This window comes from Callospermophilus lateralis, unplaced genomic scaffold (assembly GCF_048772815.1).
Source record: "Callospermophilus lateralis isolate mCalLat2 unplaced genomic scaffold, mCalLat2.hap1 Scaffold_63, whole genome shotgun sequence".
Taxonomy (NCBI): domain Eukaryota; kingdom Metazoa; phylum Chordata; class Mammalia; order Rodentia; family Sciuridae; genus Callospermophilus; species Callospermophilus lateralis.
The window spans coordinates 1,642,725-1,661,217 of NW_027514713.1; the positions used below are offsets into that span (position 1 = coordinate 1,642,725).

At 48.6% G+C, this 18,493-nt stretch overlaps 1 pseudogene; it reads right to left on the reverse strand.

The window, feature by feature from the left end:
- Positions 1 to 1,078: 1,078 nt before the first annotated feature.
- Positions 1,079 to 18,493, reverse strand: part of LOC143389458 (protein-tyrosine kinase 2-beta-like) — a 48,168-nt pseudogene continuing 30,753 nt past the window's right edge.

The following is an 18,493-nucleotide window of genomic DNA, read 5'->3' on the forward strand; positions in this document are numbered from 1 at the left end:
AGCGGCCCCTGAGTCAGGTACCCTACTGACCAGTTGGGTCAAAGGGCTGGAGCACACCTGTCCCTGTGCTTTCCTTGGCCACGGACCAGCGTCAATCAGCCCTTGATCTGCACCCAAAAGAACACCATCCATCTCTTGCCTGGCTGTGGTTCATGGCCAGCCTCCTCCCACAAAGGGCACATCAAACCAACACCACAGTCCAACAAACCACAAAGAAAATGGTACGAGTTTAATTCAACCACAAATCTGATAGAAAGAAGGTAAAAGAAGGCTCAACACAAACACTTGAGAAAGGAAGGGGTCAGATGAGAAAAGGGGGTGGAGGGAGAAGAGGAGTAAGAAAAGGCAGGGAAGGTAAAGGAAGAAAGAGAGGAGGTTGCCAGGGATAGAGCAGATTGTAGTCCAAAGTTCAGTCCTGGCCACTGTCTCTCTGCTCCTTCCCCGGATACTTGGTGTGATAACAACAGTGTCCTGTGCCAGAAATCCCAATCAGTTTGTTCTTGGACTGTGTCCCAGATTCCCCATCAGGAGGGAACCCAGCTGTCAGTCCAGACCAAACTCACATTAAATAAATTTGAATATACACTGTACAAGAAAGCCAGCCCATCCCCCATCTTACAAGCCTCCTGACCCCCCCCCCCCAAATAAAGCCATTCCCTGGCCCCTCTGTGCATCTGGGGATCCCCGAGGGCTGAAGAGGAAGGAGAAGAAATAGCTTGGCTCCTATATGGGCCCACCATGTCCATGCATAAGTCGTTTTGGCTGCTAGGGACACTACTGTGACCCCAATGAGGCTCCAGCACCCAGGTTGGGGTGGGAGGGGTAGCTGGCAATGACAGTGACCTCAGAACCATGTGTTTGTCACACTCACCCTGCATTGATATCCAGGGTCCCCTCCATCCAGCTGCAGCCTGAACAGCACAGTCTGTGGTGGGGCGGGGAGGGGGTCGTGCAAAGTAGTGAGGGAAGGACCCCTCACCCGGGCCTTCCCTGAGAAGACCATGTGACCAAATGCAAGGCAGGAGAGGTGCATGATGGGTGGGGGTGGAAGATGCAGGTGGGTGGCCCCCATGCTAGGTCACTCTGCAGTCAGGTGGGCCAGATTGGCCAGGACCTTGGCCTGGTCCATGGCATCCAGCAGGTTCTTGGCGTCCATGGCCAGGGTGTGGGAGGCCGTGAGCATCTGTCACTTGCATTCCTCACTCAGGGAGGTCACAGCATTCTGCTGTGCCAGCCGCATTTTGTTGATAAGGTCTGCCAGGTCCTTGTTGAGCAGCTTCTGATTCCCCTCAATCTGTAGGGAAAGCACACAGAGAGGCAAGGTGCTTGGCCGTGGAAAAGGGTATTGGCTGAGGTAGTCAGAAATCCCTGGGGACAAGGTGGGTCTAGGCCTGGCTGAATCCAGCCCCCCATACAGATTGGAGTGGGCATCCCAACCCCTAGCCAATTGTGTGAGCATGGCCTGACCCCACCCCATATGCCATCCAGTCGCAACAACCCTTCACACCACCAGCATTCAGGTGAACTGTCAGGGTCCACGTCCCTGTGCCATTTTGTAACTGTCTACCGTAAAATCAAGAGATCTGGGATTTTTTTTTAACCACCACATGCCCAGAGCCTAGCACACTGAGCACATGAAACACAAGAGATGTTTGTTGAATGAGCGAGTGAGTACATGGTCATCCCTAGGATACAGAGCTATCACATCACACCTGACCTCTCCTCAGGAAATTTGCCCTAAAGCTGTCTAGGTCCCTGGTGGCCATCTCAGCCCTCTGATGGGCTGTCTAGATGGGGTGCCTCTGTGGGCTACTGCTGCCACCCAGAGACAGGTTGAGAAATGTCCCAAGTGTCCCTGCTCTGTCTTGCCTTGAGCAGGCAGATGGTTAGGGTGGTGATGGGATGGGCCACATGCCACATGGATCATGTGGCAGGTGGCTGACCATGAGAGGCAGAGGATCCCAGGGCTCCATGGGAGGTCCACATTTGGTTTCCAGATGGATAATCGACAAATGTCCAGTAGCCCTGGATCAGCTTCTTACAGCTGCAGTAACAAATGACCACAAACCTAGAAGTTCCGAGCAGCACAGGTCATTCCTTTACAGTTCTGCAGGTCAGACTTCTGAGTGGGCCCAATGAGGCTAACACCAGGGTGTGGACTGGACTGCGTTCCTTCTAGAGCTGGGCAGGGTGTTCCCTGCCTTTCCCTGTGTTGAAGCTGCACCTTCCAGCAGCAGTGTCCCTCTGACTTTGGTTTCTGTCATCACAGCCCTTCTCTGACCTTCCTCCCGCTGCTCATTAACAAGGACACAGGCCCACTTGGGTAATCCACATAATCTCCCCCTTTCAAAAGCCTCACACTGATCACATCCCCCAAACCCCTTTAGCCTTGTAAGATAATGCATTCACAGGTCCCAGGGATCAGGCTAGGTCCCTGGTGGCCATCACAGGGCTGTGTCAGCAGAACACTGGGATTCCCAGGGCTTCATTGACAGGATTTCAATGAGACATTCACCTTGACCTTGGTCCAGTGAGTAGATAAAGGATAAAGGGTGGGGAGAGGAGGCAGGCATGCCCTCTTGCACATCCGTATTCAATGAGAATTTATGGCAATCTGAGACCTGATAGGAAATTCACCCCAGAAGCTGGCCAGGCTCCTGGGGGCCTCTCGGCCCTCTGATGGTGGCTGCCCAGACATGCTGTGCAGTCTCCTGATGGACAGAAATGGGACTGCCCAGGTGGCTCAGGGACCTCTGCTAGAAATGCAACTAGGAACAGGTGGAGGTATGGGGAGAAGGGACAGATTCGACACCATCTAGGATAGGACACCTACCTCTGTCCTCGAAGATGATGGCAAGGAGGGCAAGAGATCATCCACACTCCCAATGAGCTTCCTCAGGGTCAGCCCCACATGGGGCTGGAAGGAGGAAGGTGCAGGGCAGCTGTTACTGCCTGCTGTTTTCTTTTCCAGAAAGCCCTGTTTGCTTTGGCCAGAGCACTTCTTGGGGGTTCCAGGAACCAACTTCCCTTTGACCATGGGTGGAGACACCACCCCCTTCTTCAGGGGTGACAGCCCCACCTCCTTGGGTCCCTTCTGCCTGGGCTCTCACCTTCACCACCACCACGTAGCCCTCAGGGGGCAGCTGGCAGAGCTCCTTCTTGAGATCCAGCACTGCCTGCACCAGCTCCATGACATTGAGGTACACTAGGTCATCGGTCTGGTCCAGGTTGGCTGTGGACTGGATGGACTAAGGACAAGAAGCAGAGGGGGCTTGGGGGACCTGGGAGGACACTGCTACCACTGCTGTTCTTTTGTGGATAGGCAACTCAGCCACCAGCCCACCAGGAAGAACACTTTTGTGGAGAAATAGTGACCTTTCCTGGGCCTGTATCCCTCCCTTCTGCCTCCAGGACAATGACTGTCCAGCCAGGGAGCCTAATCACATTCTGGTGATGGCCTAACCAGACCCATGGAACCATCACCTAGCCTTGGGGTCCAGGTTGGTCAGTGCCCGTCAGGTCATTCTAATGGGCAGCCGACATCGAGAACCACTGTTCTAGAGCAAAGAATACCAGTGGCCACCCAGGCTACTGGAAGGACGGGGTGGGAAGATGCCAAAAGTTTAAGGGTGGTTCAAAAGAGACAGGGGCCACTCGTCCTCCCCCAGGGTTGCACATATGAGCTTTCCTCTGGGTCAAGCAGTGGGAACAGGAGCCTGTCTCTACCCCTGCTTCTACATGAACCAACTGAGGTAGCCTGAGGCAAGGTGCTTGTCTTTAAATACCATAGTATTCAGTCCTGGGAATCCCCACTCCAATTCATATCCAGCCTTGGGGGAGCCAACACCTATCTGTGCCTCCAGTTGTGGTGGCTTCTGTGGGGGCCCTGTGAACTCTGCTGCAACGGGAAGGACAGTGAGTGAGTAAGTAGGTAGAGGAGTCTCAGCAGCTGGCCTTTGCCTTTATACCCGCTGATGATCAAGCAAAGCCCTCTCCTCCGTTATCAGGAGACTCCGGGGGTATTAGGCCCCAATCCCAGGAAGATGGCAGGAGAAGAGCATACTGGCCTCTGTGGTTTTCTATAGAAAGAAAAAAAATCAAAGTCACAGCAGAGATGGGGTGACCTCATGGGAGTTCCAGCTCTGGCATGCTTCCTCCTTGATGGACACAGGCCCGAGAGATAGCAACACTCTGGCCTTGGCCACCCATGAAAAAGAAGCCTCACTCTCTACAGGCAATGGGGGTCCATGGAGCCCCCACCCTGTTGTATCAGCTGCTCATGGGTAGATTTGTGAGGATGCTATAATGATTTTCCTTGAGCATTTGGGGCTCAAGTAAATGAAATACCAGCAGAGCCTTGCTATTCATGCCCACTCTGATGAACAAAGAAACACACAGGCCCTGTGCAGCTGCTGGAAGGGAAAGCACGGGATGGAAATCAGAACACCTGGTTCTGCTCACACCTCCGCCGCCAAAGAGCCCTGCCACCCAAGACAGCACATCTGTATTCCCCCGGTCTCAATTTTCATCTGCAGAATAAGAGGGTTAGCTCTGAAGTCACCTGGAACCAGAGAGCCTAGGCTCACCCCTGAGCCATGCTAATTAGCAGCTTGGTGACACTGGGCAAGTTATCAACCAGCCGGTGTCTCAGTTGCATCCTTTGTAAAATGGAGACATACTGCCTGTCTCTGAGTTGCTACAATACAAATGAGTTAATACTTGTGACTTGGGCTGGTGCCTGGCTTGTGTTAAGTTCTTTGTGTCCATTGTCCTTGCTCTTCTTATCATTATCATCAGCTCCTCCCCCTCCTTTCCCTGACTTCAGCACAAGCTTCTGGAGAGATCTCCTAGGCTTGGTGTTGTTCATCCCTTGGGCTTGGAGAAGTCGGAGGTGGATGGAACTACTTAACCTTCCTCCACCAGAGTGAGGAGTGGAAAGGCGAGAATCACCCACTCTGCCAAATAAAGGCAGGCAGGAGATGGACTGAGAAGAGGACCGAGGAGGTGGTCAGAGCAGGGAGCAGCTCTCCACTCTAAGCTGACCCCCTTTGCATGCCACATTAAAAACAAGGCAAATAGATGGTTCTTAACATTGAAGACATACTCTGCTGCTCCCTGCACAGGCAGTAAACAAAGATGGGGTACCACAGAGACCCAGGTGGGGACTCCCCAAGGAAGGGCAGGAACACTCACTGTAGCCAGCCTCCTTCTCTGGGGTCTACAAGGAAAGAAGGGAAGAGAACAGTCACTTCTACAGCTCTGGGGACCATCCACTGTCCCACCTCCCTCACCCTGCTCCACAATGTGATTAAAGACTATGGCCATGGGGTGGGAGGGTCCCAAGATGGGCAGCCCCAAGGAGGGGAAAGGCAGACCCAGGGACTGGTTATTCCTGGGGCAACAAGGCCTTTCCAGGCTATGGCTCTAAAAGAGGCCTCTCCAGGTGACTTACCAATGGGGACTTATCGTTCATGTAAACCATCGGGTCCTGCAGAGGAGACCAAAGGCAAAAACTTAGGGTTCTGGAACTGAACACCAGAATGCACGGCATGCGTTTGTCCCAGTTAGTGGGAGGCAAAGAGGGCACCGGGAGAGCAGGGAAACCCCTCCCAGGCTCCACGCAGGCTCACCAAGGACTTCTCCTGCCTCAGCCACTGGGAATCTTCCACATCTGCTTCTGCTTCTTGTCCAGGATCTGCCGCATCTTGATCTTCTCAGCCTCCCACAGCTGCTGGGCCTCTTCTCTGCTGCCTGGTCGGATGAAGGCCTCCTCCTGGGAGGACAGTGGAGAGAAAGGAGAGATGCAATGAGCCCCATCCCAGGCTTGGAGGAGGGACGGTCCCCAGAAGAACCTCAGGGGAGCCACAAGCCTTGGCCTTGCAGCCATTTTTTTCTAGCTTGTTCTTAGTCCGGCAGCCCTATATGCAGACAGTTATTATCAGGTGTCGGCCTCACACATGGCCCTGGTGGCAGCAGGAATGACGAACCCCAGCACACACTGCTAAACATGCACTGTATTCAAGCTGCGACGTGAACTGTCAATGACATTTTAACATTGTATTTTCTCGGTTAGCATTGGTGATGTTGCTGTCATTTAATAGATTTAGAAATGCAAAGCCAGCCTCTGGAAGCCCTTTGGGTTTTTTTTTCTCCATCTAAGTGCCATGTGGCAGTCCTGGAAGCTTCATGGGACACAGGTGTGGCCTCCAGCTCTCTGGCATGTAGTCCCACTCAGCCTTGTTAAGGTAGCCGCCAGGGTTATCTAACCAAAGGCCAGAAGTGCAAGAGCTATGAGTCAAGATGAAGAATGAAATTTAAAGAAGCAAAGCTCTGCAGATATCAAGGCAAGTGCTTCCTCTCCACAGCTTTATTAACCTCACCCTGTTTTCACTCACCTGTGGGACTGTGGACCTACAGGCCAAGCTGCTGAATGGAAAGTACGGGTGTTTTCCTATTTTCCCTCCTTCTTTTTATGGTTCAATTGTGTAATTATCCGTTTAGTCCCTCCAACTACTCTGCTTTTCCCCTGCTGTAGAGTGATCCACTTAGCATCTGGGATGGAGGGAGAGTGCCAGGGGCATCCTTTTGAGTACTCCCCAGGGAGCCTTTGCCAGTGACAGGACTCAGCCATGACAAGGAAGCCTACAGGCACTCCAGGTCCTGCTATAGTCTGAACGTGGTCCTCACAGTTCATGTGTTGGGTGTTTAATCTCCTGCACAACAGCATGGGAGGTGGGGACTTTAAGAGATCACTAGGCCATGAGGGCTCTGCCTTCATGAATGGGTCAGTGCCACCAATGCAGGGGTGGGCTAGTTAGCACAAGAGGGGAGACTGACAGAATCATGAGTTAGGCCTCCTTCCCTCATTTTACCATACTGTTTTTTTCACATGGGTGATGCCTCTGCCAAGCTATGACACAGCAAGAGAACCCTCACCAGCTGTGGCCCTTGGTGCTGGACTTCCTAGCCTCCAGAACTGTAAAAGATCGATCTTAGTTCATCATACATCACTCAGTCTCCAGTGTCCTGTTACAGTACCACAAAATGAACTAAAACAGTTGCTTTCCTTCAAAGTGGCCAATGCACACACAAATTATGTAGAGAAAATTCTAGAAAAACTATATACTTTTAGAAAGCTTCAATCCCTGCCAAGCCTCTCAAAATAGTTTTCCCAGTACACCCTATAAAATAAACTTGAATATTACAGTATAGTCTAAAAACAGCGCTATTGGAACAGTTTACCTAGAGTTCATTTAGCTTCAGTTACCAATCTTGATTTCTAATAATACCTTCCCTACAAGTTAGCTTTTTTGCTAAAATATTCCTTATTCAATGATTTATTCAGTACATACTCATTAAGCAATACTATGAAGCAGGCATAGAACTGGCTGCTGGGAGAATAGTAATTTTAAAATAGGAGATGTTCCTTTTCTCATGGGGATCAGTAAACAATAGTTAGGCCAGTGTTGGGGCCAGACAATTAATCCTTTATTTCAAGGAAATTTCCTTATAGGATGCAAAGCAGCCTCTGGCCTCCACCCTCTAGGTACCTGCAGCCCTCCCCACTGGGACAAACATGTCTCCAGACATTGCCAAGTGTCCCCACAGAAGCAAAACACCTCAGCTGAGGATCACTGAGCTAGACTTTTTTAAAAGAAAACAGATTTCAGAATGTAAGGGTATTTTACAACCCTGCGATTGCTGAATATATGATCTATTCCACAGAGACAGAGTGCTATGGTTTGGGCATTATTTGCCCCCCAGAGGTTCATGTTCTGGATGAAGGCTGGGTTCCATGTGGCAGTGCCAAGGTGTTGGAACCTCCAAAAGAAATGGGGCCAGGTGGGACATAACTAGGCTGCAGGGGTGCCACTCTTACAAATGGTTTAATGCTCTCTCATGGGAGTGGGCCATGTGTGGAAGGAGTGCATTAATTCTTGAGAGAGGGGACTGCTATGAAAAATGTATCCCTCTTGGGATCTTGTTTTCTGTATTGCCATGTGATCTCTCCTTCCTATATGTGCTCCCACCGTGATGCCATCCATCAGACTGTGATGTAGCCAGAAGGCTTTCACCAGAGCTAAGCACAGGTCAGTGTTTTATTCTTGGATCTCTGAAACTATGAGCTAAACAAACCCCTCTTCTCTATAAAGTATCCAGCCTCAGGCATTTGTTATAGCCACACAAAAAGGAATAAGTACTCATTAAGCAATTGAAGCTTAGATCTGATACTCCAAAATGAACAAATTTTGAGGCCACAAATATCCTCGGTTAAGTGTCAATACCTGTAAACACAATGGTATGGCTGCCCCATACCATTTTATACTATTGACAAATAGTGATAAAAAGGAACTAAGTGCCTGAGGTTCTATATACAGAGATAAGAATATCTAGGTGTAAAAAAAAATACACAGACTGAGAAAGATTCAATGCAGAAAATATCAGTTACTGGAGTCCAGAAAATACTGTATAATTTTACATATGCCACCACTTTCAGGTTTTGTGTGTTCCAAGCTTAATCTTAGCAAATCTTTAACGAACCAATATTAGAAGACTCAACAGAATGAGTCTTTCAATTTCGTAGTAAGACCAAAGGAAAAAAAATGAGAGACTTTACAACCTTGAATCTCTAGGCTGGTTTTTCTGAAATACACTCTAGGTGTTCTTCCCAGGTCATGGACAGTTAACACTCCCTTTGTCTTTTAAAATGATGTTCATGAGCCACAACACCTGCCAGCCTCGTCCCCCCCCCTCCCTGCCGCCATATATACCCTTGCTTGCTCAAACACCACACCACTTGCCCCTGCCTCTTCCATCCCTACATTCCAGTTTTTTCCACTCCAAATTTTCTCCATCCTTCAGGGCCCCACTGAAAGCCAGCAGCAGGCAGGAGTCACTCTCCCCTCTGAATACCCTTTACATGGCCCCCACAACTTTCTGGCTCACATTACCCATGAATCTGCACTTGACCTGCTCCTTCTGACTGACTGTAAGCTCCTTGAAAGCAAAACCACGTGTTCCTCCTTCAGCATCCTGGACAGCACCCACGAGTGCACAGGCCCACTGTGGCCTGTGGAACTTCAGTACTGACTTGTGAAGACTCCGGAAAGGAGATGCTGGCATCCTGACTCTGAGGCATCCCATAGGCCCCCAGATGAGCCAGGTCATGGGGCCAGTCAGGAGGAAAATTGTTGTTACCATCTCTGAGCATTGCTTTAATGTTTCCAATTGCCTTGCAGGGAACCTCGTCAGCGCTTCGCCTGGGGGAGAATTTTCTCAGTGTTTCTGATCTATATTTTTAATCTTTTTTGTTTGGTTAAAGAAGTGCTCATTATGTTCTTGCAGGCAGATTTTTTTCTTAGCAATTACTTCTAAACCTCTGACACAAAAGGTCTTTTTTTCCTGTGGCACAGTCTGTCTTTATGGAATGGAACAAAATCCTCCCAGTGGAGCAGGGCTTAGACAAAGGCCATGCAGCCCCTCACGTATACAAAACAGCTTCTTTCTAAAAGCACAATTTTTAAAGTAAAGCTCTCTAAAACTTAATTAATTATGGATAAAGAGTCGAGGGCAGAAGGGTAGAGAAACTGCATACTGCCTAAATTATAGAACATGCTTAGAACCATAGTTTTATTATTGTTATGCATATGAAAAGACAGAAATTGTTTAAATTAATGTGAGAGAGAAAAACGAGGTAGGTTGGGGAGAATTTATTTCACAACAGATCTCGCAGCCTGGAATTTGAAGCTACCATGGGCATTCAAATTTTTACTAAATAAAGAATAACAGTACAGATATATGTCAACATACTTGCCCCAAATTTCCAAATCTCTTATGATAAACACATATTCCCTTGCCTCCAAATTTTTAGAGACATATATGTTGAGCCTGAAATATTAGACATATATACAAGTTAGAGCTCAAATAATGAGTTTAGCCTGTTTTGTAACCCAGTTTGGTAAAATATGTCAAGATTTCATGGCAACAAATGGCAAGAGGTCATTGCATTAAAGGAGATGATTGGTGGCAAGTGAGCATCTGCTTTCAAGCAAAGATGGTTTTGTTACATAAGATCTGACAATCAACGGATATTCCACAAAGCACTCAGTGTCTCACAGACGCTGATGACATAGCGATCAATGGGGAGGTGGCTTAGCCTCTCTAGCAGTTCATGAGCCCGTAACCACAATACCCCCTAAGCTCCTTCCAACCCAGCAACACCTTTACAAAAGCAGCAGCAGTAGAAGCAGCTGCCAGGAAGCCTTTCTTTTCTCTGATGGAGGAGAGATTTAGTAATCAGGCAGGATGGCAGAGTGGGGCAGAACCTCCAGGGTCTTTTATTCTCCAGCACCACCAGACCTGGCTGCACTCCACCCACCAGCCTCCACACTAATGCACTGCATTCTGCCTCTGGGGCTCAGAAAAGGAAGGGAATTTTACATCATTTGCCACAGCTCCAGTGTGGACAAGGGTAGTTCCAGCTGGTGTCCAACTGGTGTCCCCAGGAGCAGAGCCTAACTTCATCCCAACTTCGATATATTTGCAAAGGGAAGAGTCACAGAACATCTTGATGACTTGACTGGCACACAGAAGCATGGAGGGCACCCCCTGAGGCTGAGAATGTGGGGTTCCTAGTATTATAGGCCACCTCCCTCCAGCAGCTTCCTCAGTCCGGGCTGGGACTCAGCACACAGTGCCCTCTTACCTGCATGCTGTGGCGCTTGAAGACATTGTGCCAGTGGAGAGGTGGGGTACGCAGCGAGTTAATGGGAGATGGGTACTCTATAGGGCTGGTGAGCGTAGAGGAGCTGGACACAGACCCTCCGGGACCTATTAAGGAGAAGCAAAGAAGCACTAGACACAGGACAAGGCAAGGGAGTGGACAATCAGCTGCTACAAACAGGAGCACAAAGAAGTGATACAAGAGTATCATGGGGGACACAGACTTGCTCTCTCAGAGTTGCTGAAGAATGTGGTGTGGCATTTCCTTGGCCCTGTTGGAGACACCTCGTGGAGCATCATGGCCTCTCATCTGCCTAACACTCCCCTAGTGGTATTCTGCACACACAGGGTCCATGCAGGCTGATATTGAGACCATGACTCCTCCCTTGGGCCCTTTTCCAAACAGTTATGTTTCATAGTCATGTTACAAATTGACAGATATGATTAGTTCATGGATAAATAAATTCTCACACACACAGTTGTCCTTCCATATTCAAGGGGGATTCATTTCAGGACACCCTGAAGATACCCCAAATCTGCAGATGCTCCAGTTCCTTGAGCAAACTGGCATGGTATTTGCATGTAATGTACATATATCTCCCAGTATACTTTAAATCATCTCTAGATTGCTTTTGCCATATAATGTAATGTAACTACACAAATAGCTGGCATATAGTAATTTTAGGGGAATGGCAAGAAAAAAGTCTGTACATATCCAGTATAAATGAGATTTATTTTCCTATGTTAATATTTTTGATTCTTGATTGGTTGAATCTATAGATACAGAACACATGAATATGAAAAGCCAACCGTGTGTGTGTGTGTGTGTGTGTGTGTATGTGTGTATGTGTAATTTTCAATAATTATATATAGTTATATATAAAATTTAAATAACATCACTATTTTAATTATGTTTAGTTTTTAAGGACGTTGCTTCCACCTTCTGAATCAAAGCATTTTATTTTCACATAAAGGATTTATCTGGGGCTGAAGATGTGGCTCAAGTGGTGGCGCACTTGCCTGGCATGCGTGTGGCCCGGGTTCAATCCTCAGCACCACATACAAACAAAGATGTTGTGTCCACCAAAAACTAGAAAATAAATATTAAAAATTCTCTCTCTCTCTCTCTCTCTCTCTCTCTCTCTCTCTCTTTCTCTCTCTTTAAAAAAAGTATTTATCTGTTGGTTCTTGGTTGGGTTTACTCAGGCATAGGGCATTTCCTTGGGAGGAGATACACAAACCTGGGGAACAGCCCCCTGTAAGGAGCATCAGTAAACTGACATTGTTGCTATTGGTTGAGATATTCCAGTTCTGAATGGCAACACTGATTGGGGGATGAAAGAGGACAGAGATGAAGCCGGGCTCCCTCTTACCCAGACACAAAAGAAGGACTCAGGACAGAGGCATTCTGAGTCAGGGACCTACAGCCTTGGTGAGAGACATGGTTGGTGGTGACAGAGGTGGAGAAGACTCAGATGGAACCCTTCTCCCTTCACTGGCTACCCAGGTCCTGGCCAGGACCTCTGCAGGGAGCCTCAGGGATCCACTCTATTCTCTGGAGACATCATCCATCCCCAGTTCCTAGGGATTACTTCTCAGAGGCTCTGCTCAGGGTAGGAGGCCAGGGAAGTCTTGGACATGGGGAGGGAGCTACAAGCAGGTACACAAAGCAGCAGACACTGCAGACAGACAGACTAGGCTACAGGAAGGTCTGCTTAGCTGAGGACAGTCTGGCAGGACTGAGTTGCTATTCTTTTGATGTGAGTTCAAGTTCACATCAAAGAGCCAAACAAAGAAACAAAGAAGAGTCAACCCAGCTATCTTTATCATCTGAGCAGATGGCTGCTACTCCTTAATGGCACAGGAATGGAATTTCAAGAAACACCTGACAAGGGATGGGCCTGGCCATTCCAAGCCCCCTGGTTACACATTTACCTGGAACTGTAGTTTGAGAGCGAGCAGGTTGGTTTGTGGAGGGGGTCTAAACAGCAAGAGGTCATTGGGCTGGCTGGGCTGGAAAACAGGATATAGAGCAGTGTCAGTTGCATTTCTCCCATTAATAAATGGATTGGCCCACTAAGGGGAGCATCAGGTTGAATGTAGCTCAGCCTTATTCACAATGAAGGAGCAATAGTGGACAAGGTTATCATTAAAATAATTTTGCATCCACTTCTGAGCACCAGTTACATGCTGAGAGATGGGAAGTCACAGGGGCTGGCCTCTGCCACCTGGGCTATGGCTAATTGGGGGTTTAATGAGCTATGTGTGTGCAGCCTCCCTGTATGTGGGAGTGCCTGACAAAACAGCCATGGATAGCCACATTCAGAGCAGGAGGTCACTGAGGGCTCAGGGACTCACAGAAACTTCATGGAGATAAAAGCTGCATTGGGCCCTAGGGAAAGGGCAGCACATGCCTGGCAGGAGGAACAATGAGAAAAGACCTTGGTCCACATAATGCATTATTATAGACTGAATGTTTGTGTTCCCCTCAGTTCATATGTTGAAGTCCCCCAGTGTGATGGTTTAGGAGGCAGAGATTTTGGGAGGTGATTAGTGTTCAATGAGTTCATGAGGATAGGGCCCCATAAAGGGATTAGTGCCCTTATAAGAAGAGGAAGAGAGACCAGAGGTTTCTCTCTCTTTCCACCAGGTGAGGACACATTAGGAAGGTGGCTATCTGAAAGCTAGGAAGGGGCCCTCACCAGATACCGAAGTTGCTAGAGCCTGGCCTTGGACTTCCAGCCTCCAGAAGAGACATAAGTGAATGATTTAAGCCACTCATTCTGTAGGATTTTTTTAGGGCAGCTCTAGCTGACAAATACAGGCATGGTCTCTGGACCCCTCCCCCACCTGATGGTGGAACAGCTGGGCTCTGGCTCCTGAGCCCAAGGCTGTCATGGAGAGCATGGACAGAGAATGGACTTTGGGGATCCAGGATACTCTCCATCCACGTATCCTCAGGGAGAGCTAACTTAGCCCTAGGAAACTCTCAGAAGAAAAGTGCCCAGGTTCCCAAGGGAAAGTTCTGAGAAATGACTTTTCCACAAGGTGTCTGCTGTCTCAAATGACACCTGCCAGGGCCTGAAGATGACAAGGGATGATTGATAAGTAGCTGAGTTGCAGAACTGAGAGAGGATTGTAGGAAAGCATCCTGCTTCCATTGAGCAGGCAGTGGGTCACACAGGCACTGGCTCTGTCGTGGCTCATGGGACTAATAGCAAGGCCAGGGTGGCTTACCTTGGGTGGGGGTTCCTGGGAGGCAATGGGCTCCAGTATTTTAGGTGAGCATTCCTTTCTTGCTCTATGGCAATGTCCTTCTCCATCTCATAAATGTCACTGCCAAGGCAGCAGGTCAGACAGGGTGAGAGGGTCAAAGCGAGTCACTCCTCTCTACGACATTGAAACTAGGAGAGGCCTGGACAAGGGCCTTGATCCCATTTTCATTTATGTTTTTTCTGAAGAGTGACCTGGGGGACCCCTCTGAGACAGGCTGGGGTATGGATCCTGAGGGCACCCTGCACCAAGTTGGGAGGACGACAGGGATGGGTCCAAGGTGGGAGGAGGTCCCTGGAGAGCCAGACTTAGCCCAACCGGGCAGCAGAAGCCTGCTATATCCCCAGCTCCCCACACTTCCTGCTTTTCTGTGCCTGCTATTGGTGTCAACCCTGTTTAGATTTCTAGTGTCCCAGTCAGCTTCATGATGAAGGCCTGGGTTTGACTTGTCATTAAGCAATTAACCATCTGGTTTCTGATGTGAGCAAATGGGCTGTGGATTCCTCTCCCCCAACCCTCACCTGTTAGCCGTTCTAGTGCCCCTCACCTTTCTGCCCCAATTCAGTGCTTCTCAACCTGGGCATCACAGACCCCAGAGGCCTGTGGAATTACTGCAGAGGCTCCATCAATCCACACTTTTAAATGGGTATGAGTGTTATGTACTTTTGTTTTTGTTTTTATTTTTTTTAAAGAGAGAGAGAAAAAAATTTTTATATATATATATATATATATATATATATATATATATATATATATATATTAGTTTTTGGCAGACACAAAATCTTTGTTTGTATGTGGTGCTGAGGGTCGAACCTGGGCCGCATGGATGCCAGGTGAGCGCGCTACCTCTTGAGCCACATCCCCAGCCCCAGAGTTTTATGTACTTTTGAATACTGCCTGGTACTGTGTTTTCAAACACAATGTATTTTGCCAATCAAAGGATTCTAAAATTACGATTACATGGAAGAATTCTCCAAATTTGACCTTTAAAACAGCCCTTCCTACCCCTACAAGATTGGGAAACAATAATCAAAACCTTTCTTTCCCCTAAAGAAGGGACTGTGAACTGAGGGAGGCAGCTGGGGTCCTTTGGGTCTTTGAGTATCCTTCCTTTGCATCAGAGAAGCCTGCTTTAAACTGCATCATAGGGGGAGTGGCTGGCCCATTGCCTCCGAAGGAGACACCTCTCATCTTAGGCACCCCATCATGTTCCCCTGGTTCTCCAGATCCCATAATGGATTAAGACCACACCCTCCTCACTCAGAACTTCTGCTCTCTCAAAGTACAGCTTTCAATACATTTCTCCTAGAACTCCCTGGCTTCTTCAATCTTCCTTGTGAGGGACAATGCAGATAAATTAATCAGGAGAGCCAATGAAGGAGGAAAATAATTTTTATTTTGAGACAAGTCTTGCTAAGTTGCTTAGAGTCTCACTAATTTCTGAGGCAGGCCTTGAACCTGCAATCCTCCTGCCTCAGTCTCCCAGGTCACGGGGATTACAGGCATGCAATACCACACCCAGCCAGAGAGGATTACAGGTGTGCAATACCACACCCATCCAGAGAAGCTTTTTAAGCTAGAGGTTTTGCAGACTATTTTGGGGACCCTGCCCCACAAATAAATGCAGGGTCATCCCTGCTGCCCCCTGCCTGGGCATTCCCAGCCTCCTCCTTGGTGGCCTTCAACCAGCCAGTGTGTAGGGGTAATTTTCTTGCCCTCACTAGAATTTGCCAATATGTTTATATGATATCAATGAGTAGTATTAACAACATGTTAATGTTGTTAAAGGTCAACTAAGCAAGAGATCTCCTAAAAGAGAGGTCAGCCAACCATGGTCAAAGGCCACATGTGGTCTCCCACTTATTTTTCTATGGCTTCAAATTAAAAATGGTTATCACATTTTTTTAATAATTGAAAAAAATAAAAATAAAATGATATTGTATGCCACATAAAAATTATGGTATTGAAATTCTTATTGAACCCAGCTACCCCCATTCATTCACTACTGTCTATGACTGTTTTTAAGCTGTGGAGGCAGAGATGAGAAGACTGGACAGAAGCCCCAAAGATTCACTATCTGGTCCTTTACAGAGAAGGTCAGCTGACTTCCTTACTAAAGTATGCCTAATGAAGGGGACCACCCTTAGGAGCACTGATGGCAGGCATTCCACCAAGCAAACTGGGGACTCCTGGACCTCTGAAATGGAAACACCCTTTACCTGTGGCCTTCCAGTACCAGGGGAACAAGTGTCTTGGCACTGAGAAAGATAAGGCTTCAAACTCCTAACCCCACTCAGGAGACAGGTGTTTTCCAGCCAAACTCTGCAGACCATATGTGTCTGGGCCATCTTTTTTTTTTTTTTTTTTTTGGTATCAGGGATTGAACCCAAGGGGTGCTTAACCAATGAGCAACATCCCCAGACCTTTTTTATATTTTATTTTGAAGTGGAGTCTCACCTAAGTTGCTTAGAGCCTCGCTAAGTTACTGAGTCTGGCTTTGAATTTGTATTCCTCCTGCCTCAGTCTCCCAAGCTGCTGGGATACAGGTGTGTGCCACCAGGTCTGGCTGCACCAGACATTTTTTTATTCCAATAGAGAAAATACCTTCTAGGCACAGCATGAGCAAGGCACAGGGCTGGGTTGGAGATGCCCTGATGAGCAAGGCCTCCCCATGCTCACCTTATCTCTGAACTAGTATCTGACAGTGAACCTGGCCTCAGCCTTTCAGCCCCTGACAGAGCTGCTTCTGTACCGAGTGCCCAATGCTCATCATGCCTCTGCCAAGGACCAACTCATTCTGTGTGGTCATGTGGCTCAGAGATGATCAGAAGGGAGGTCTGGGTACACGTCCTGGCCCTCCTGTCACTGCCTTGGGCAAGTCACTGACTTTGAACCTGAACTCTTCCACTCAGCAGATGGGAATGGGGCCACTTGCTGCATAGGCCTGAGGAGCCCCTGAGTGCACTGACTTAGCTGTAAACCTCTCAGTGCCACCGGCAGCAGCTTGCCTCTGGGGCAACCCAGCCAATGTCCCCCACTCCAGCTCCCCAGCCCATGCTCACCTGAGGCTGCACATGAGCTCCGTGAAGTGGGTCCAGACACTGGGGTCATAGTCCCAGCAGCAAGTCATGAGGGTGTAAAGAACAGGTGGACAGAGGTCAGGCTTGGGCAGCCGGTCCCCTTTCTCCAGCACCCCAATAACATCCTTGTTTTCCAGCCATAAGAAAGGCTGCTTCCCAAAGCTTAGGATCTCCCACATGCACATAGCTGAGGGCAGAGGGGAAAGGTCAGGCACCCTGCTGGGAAGTGGGCACCCCGGGGACACTATGGCCATTAGCACTTGGCCCCAGCAGGGAGCGTCTGTGTTATTTTGCAACTCCCTCTATGGCCACTGGGGTCTTACCCACCATGGTGGTCCACTCAAGGGACCAATGACCTACATCTGTGGTACATGAACCAGGGCTTCCCCTTCCTGACTCTCTCAACATGGAGCTGGCTGTATTCTGTAGGTTCAGGAGGTGGCCCATGTTGGAAACACCAGATCCTTCTTGGGAAGGTTAGGAGGTACAATAATAGGGCAGGCACCACCTCTTGCAGCCTGTATGATCATGGGCAAGCCCCTTAATGGTCTGAGCCTCAGTTTCCTTATTTGGAAGATGGGGGTAACAATGATGAGGTTTATAGTCAGCTGTGGGAGAACTGGCAGGTAACCTGAAGTGCTGTGTTTGGTGAGGTTGCCCATTCACACCCAGCTAGGCACTCTCCACTCCCTGCTTCTCCTTTCATGAAAAACCTGAGTTTTGTGTTTGAAGTTCCCCTCCAAGGCATCCCCATATTTGTCCTCGAAGCTGGTTGGTGGGGTCCATGCTTATCAGAGCCTTTTACTGGAGGATGAACCCAGATTTTCTAGGCCAGTCCTTGGCTCATGTCACCTATGACTCTACAAACACCTCCCCACCTCTGGGACTTCTCAGTGGCCACAGTAAAATGGGGTATTTCGATTCAGGGATCATCCTCCTCTTGGTCAACCTGCACAGAAAATTTGAGCCCATTTCCACACTCTCCTGAATTGCCTCATACCAAACATCCAGATGTCACTGGCTGTCGTGAAGCAGCAGAAGTTAATGGATTTTGGGGAGATCCATTTGATGGGGAGACGAGTTACAGAGGCTTGGGGTGGGCAAAGAGGTTTACAGGCATTATTAAGGGAAGAAAGATCTAGAACTTTCCAGAAAAACAACCTACTGTCCAGAAGCCCATGGTCTGGGCTCCCCAGTTGTAGGCTCCTGAGATTTTGGTTTCAGAGACAAAGCAGGGGCTGGAAGTTCCCTCATCCTTGTAATACGTGTCATCCTCAATGTATCAAGAAAGGCCAAAGTTCCCCAGCTTCACACACTCTGGGGAGGCCACCAGGATGTTCCAGACGGTGATATCCCTAGAGAAGGATGTGGATACCAGGGTGAGGCACTGCCTAGGACCCTGGGGCAGGTGGGAGAGC